Source organism: Gavialis gangeticus, unplaced genomic scaffold (assembly GCF_001723915.1).
Source record: "Gavialis gangeticus isolate Ggan-Ray unplaced genomic scaffold, GavGan_comp1, whole genome shotgun sequence".
Classification (NCBI taxonomy): domain Eukaryota; kingdom Metazoa; phylum Chordata; order Crocodylia; family Gavialidae; genus Gavialis; species Gavialis gangeticus.
The window spans coordinates 118,463,784-118,468,755 of NW_017729031.1; positions in this window are offsets into that span (position 1 = coordinate 118,463,784).

Below are 4,972 nucleotides of genomic sequence, written 5' to 3' on the forward strand. Positions count from 1 at the left end.
TTTTTTTTTTTTTTTTTTTTTAAAGAAGAAAACACCCTTTTTCTTCACAAAAACCCCAAGTATTGGTAACAGAACTAGGGGGCCAGGGACACTGACATGAGACTGAAGCTGTGAATGTCCAAAACTCTAGAGCCAAGTTTCTCAAATGCCTAGAGCGATTTTTATGTGTGGAGGGGTAAGGGTGGTGGGCGGTAGGGAGTTAGGGCTTTATGAATTGTCTTCAAACAGAACTGCCAGGGTGTTTGTCATGGAAGTGGGTGGGCAGGGTATGGCGTAGGAGTGGCTATTCACCCCTTAAAAGCTTGTCTGCCCTCATTTCTGTTAAAGGTGCTATTTTTCAAAATTGGGGGGGGAGAGATGCTTCCAATTTCTCGTTGACTTTCTTTTTAAACGCAGCATGATCGTGTCCAGCCAGCAGCATCGGGATCCTCCTTTTTGTATATATTTTTTTTCTCCCCCTCCAATTTTAATCCCATTCATTAACATAGGAGGGAGATGAAATCAACGACAGCACAAGCTTAAATGGATTCCAAATTCTTCAGTAGCAAATGATTGTTTTAAAACCTAAGCGTTGGCCCTGGAGCCAGGTGATTTGCCCTGATCCTCTGCTGAACTTTTTTTAATCGAACAGATTTATTAAAAAAAAAAAGAAAGAAAAAAAACTCCCAAACCCTGAAATATTTAAATGTCTGGAGTTGTGTGAGGCCTGACAGACTCTGGGCACCTCCTCGTAGGGTGGTATGTATCTAGACTTGCATTGTACAAACCTTTTTTTAAAAGCATGTGTTTAGGTTTCTGTGAAAACGTTGTTTAAATGTAAAGTAAGTGTTTGGATTTTAACTTCATACCAAGCTCTGTCAGTTTTTTTGTCTCAATAAAACTTTAGATTTATAATCCTGATTATTTCTCTCTCTCTCTCAACAAGGGGAGCACTCTTCTGCTGTTGTACGTGAGTCCATCATAAAGTATAGAGCAGTTTATGGAGAGGAAGTCAGAATGTTTCAGCAACCTACTGTGGACAGGCCTAAATTACTGGTACCACTTGGGCTTGTAATCCTTTCTCTGAGCTAGGTGACCACAGCGGCAGGAACTTTGCAGCAGACATTCAGCAAGTTCTTATTTACTTGGCTTTCCATCTGAAGACGGCAAGTGTCTTAGAGGTTAGTGTCTAGTAGCTACTGAGTCCTTCTTTTCACAGGCAGATTGGTACCTGGAGACCCCTTTTTTAGTTGGGGCAGCAGGGAGGTGGGGAGGACAATCAGTAGCCAGTAACTAGTGTAATTAGATGTAGTTTGCCCTCATGGCCCTTACCCCTGCTTGAAAAGTGTGTGATGTGAATTCTTGCTCCTTCTATCTCTCCCTCTTGCCTGAGATCAAATACTGGGTCACTGGAACAGGCTGAGTTCAGTTTCCCATGTTGCACACAGTGGGTTTTTAAGTTCCTTTGTCTTTTTAAGTACTTCTGGAACCCATCATAAGCGTCTCCTGAAGTCTTACTGCCTTTAACGTGCCTTGCATTCATGGTGTAAAAAAATAGCCCCTAACTAAGGCCTGGCCTATTATGAGTGACTGAATTCTACAAACTCCTCCACCCCACCCCAAAAAAGCTCAAGTAAATCTCAAGCATAGTTCCCAATAAAATGCCTAGTTAATTTTAGCTGTTTTGATTCAGCTATTTGCCACACTGTTGGAGAATAGTAAAAGTGCTGTTGCATATTTTGAAGCCTTAGCAACTTAGAAAACTGTTTCACTCTTTCTGCAACTAAAGCTCACTTCCCATTCATGGGGCTTTGTAAGAATGTTGACGTTGATGCAGGTTAGTGCAGAAAGAACTAGTTAATTTCCAAGACACTGATTACTGGAGCAGTCGGGGTTGGCTAATCGGAACCCTTGAGTAAAACAAAATTTTGCAGCCAGTCAAAATCCAGATTATATATAAAAGTGCAGTCTATACCCAGTGATGCAATAAAATGTCTTCTGCTGCCCCAGCACCTAGCAGAGACTGCCATTAAATCTGTATTAATTGCTTGAGATGGAAGGTGTTATATCCACTTAATAATAAGGCTGAGATTCCTTGGGGAGGTTCTGGTGGTATAAATCACAGCAGGTAGTTGAAGCGGTTTTAGTGTTGCTGGAACCAGGGGGTGGCAGAACCAGACTCTCATAGAATTGAATAAAATTATGGTTATACCAGGACCTCAGGAGGTCATCTAGTCCAACCCCCTGCTCAAAGCAGGACCACCCCAATTAGGTCATCCCTTCCAAGGCTTTGTCCAGTTGGGTCTTGAAAACCTCCAAGGATGGAGAGTTCACAACTTCTCCGGCTAACCTGTTCCAGTGTTTTACTACCTCCCTAGTGAGAAAATTCTTCCTAATATCTAACCTAAACTTCCCTTGCTGCAACTTGAGGTGGGTGCACCTTTTTCCAGTGTCTTTCACCGCGGAGAACAGTTTAGCTCCATCCTCTTTTTTTGAACCCTCATCTCCTGATAAGGTTAACAATTTAGACTTCGACTGAAGCAGGGAAGGTCCAGTAGTTGGTGATTTGGGTTCAGTGTCTGGCTTTGCAACTGACTGACATCTAGAACTCAAGCAAGGTGTTTCACACTGTGCCTCAGTTTCCCCATCTGAGCAGATAATCTTTCAGCTTTGCAGAGTGGCCAGAGATCCTTGATTGCAGTGGGCCTTGGAGTTGCAGCTTTACTGTTCCCTGGTCTGTGTTAAGTGGAGCCCTGCTGCTCCTGGTAGCAGGTTGGCCCCCTTGCTGCTTATGGGCCTCATTAGCAGTAGAGCTCTGATGGACCCTTTCATGGGAGTGGCAGTGGTTTCCTTGGCAGTCTCTGGCTGTAGCTTCTAATCTGAGATAGCTGGGGAAAGTGAGAGTCTGCCCTGTGTTGACAGGTGCTTAATGAAACTGTTCATGTTGAGCTGTCTGACCTCACTGCTGAATAATAAGGGAACAGCCTGGCACTCATTAAAAACACAACTCTTGTTGTGATCCTAGAAGCAGCATTGTTGGGGGCTAAATACTTCCTGCTTCTGGAAAGAACCATCTCTACTTTACCTGATTATTGACTGGCAGGCAGCCCAAAGCCTCTGACACTGCTTGCAGTGACTTGAAGGCAACAGTTGCTAAGGTGGGTAGCTGTTTGAGCCCCTTCCCTCCACCTCTTGTCTCTACTTACAGAAGCCATGGCCTGGCTGCTGAAAGCAGGACTTTGACAGCCTTGGGCAGGGAGCCCAGAAGCAAATGGGTCTGTCAGACTAATTTTCATCTCGGTCTTGCTGCTTTGCAATTGTACTGGTGTTAGAGGCAGGAGGACGGCTCCTTGCTTGTCTGTGGCCTGCCAGACGGGCAGGCTGGGTGGGAGGATGGGGGAGATCTTCCAAATTGCAGAGGCACGACTTGGAATTGTGAGGTACCAAACCCATGGGGAAACAGACTGAATAGCATTGAGCCCCTCCTGGTGCTGTGCTCTGCTGGGAATCGACAGAAAACAAGAAGGACCATTGTGACTGGTTGAAACTCTCAAGTTTCTAAAGTAAGAGACTTAGGTGGAACGCCAGCTCTCGGGGGTCTCCTCTTGAAGACCCCCGAGGATGGGGCAAGCACCACCTCTCTTGGAAGCCCATTCCAGATCCTGGCAACCCTGACCATGAAGAACTTTTTTTCTAATGTCCAGTCTAAACCTACTCTGCAGTAGCTTATGGCCATTGTTCCTTGTTGTGCCAGAGTGTGCCCCGGTAAACAAATCATCGCCTACTTCATGTTGCTCTCCTCTTATGAATTTGTACGCCACCACAACGTCCCCTCTCAGCCTTCTTTTGGAGGGGCTGAAGAGGTTAAGGTTATTTTTTGAGCTTTGAGATCCTCTGCTGAAAAGTCCTTATACTGTAAAGCCTGCTACAGACTGAAATACAGGCAGTATCTTGGGTACAGTGTTATCTGCGCAGAGACTTTGCAGCTGTCTGCCTCTTTCCAGTATGTGGTTGGTTTCCCTTCTCCTATGTAGGGTCAGAGGCCTAACTGTTTACGAAGATGAGTCATATGTGAGACTACTTGCACATAAGTAAGTACAGCAGTTTTGAGGGGTGAAGGTTATGGAAAGGGGCTGTTTCTGTTTCCCCTGTTCATTGGGCATTTCACATCAGTAGGGGAAACCACCTCTTTGGAAAAGGTTATTAAACCACTAACAGTTTCAGGGTGTCTCAGCACCAGGTGCAAATTTTGAAGCTACCTTTCACAGCTTAAGTTCTCAATGTCTAGTTTTTTAAATTAACCCTGCAATGTTGTTGGCTGCAGAGAAGACCTTAAAACTTAGAAAGTACTGAAGCTAAAGATCCTACTTAAACTCTCCAGATGTAACGCATTTAAAACAGACATTTAGTAAACCAGAACTTTAAAAACCTGTTTTGCTTCTCTGATGGAATGGAGCTGATGAGACTGGTTTCATTCTACCTGGCTTCCATGTACTAACACTTAGCCCTTTTTCGTATCCTTTCTGAGAAGGTTGTAACCCCAAAGAAATCTTTTTTTTTTTTTTTCTTCCCATGACAACATTTTGTATTGGGCAATATAATAGAAACATAGAATCGATGAGTTGGAAGGGACCTAGATAAATTTCATAGTTTCTAGGGTCGGAAGGGACCTGAGAAGATCGAGTCCGACCCCCTGCCATGGGCAGGAATGAGCACTGGGGGTGGGAGGGGTCATAAGACCCCAGCCAGGTGCCTATCCAGTCTCCTCTTGAAGATTTCCAGGGAAGCTGAGAGCACCACATCTCTGGGAAGCCCATTCCAGGCTCTGGCCACCCTTACCGTGAAGTAGTTCTTCCTAATATCTAACCTAAACCTATCCTCCCTCAGCTTGTGGCCATTGTTCCTGGTGACTCCTAGGGGGGCCCTGGTGAACAGACTTTCCCCAAGTCCCTGCTGCTGGCCCCTGATAAAGTTGTAGGCAACCACAAGATCC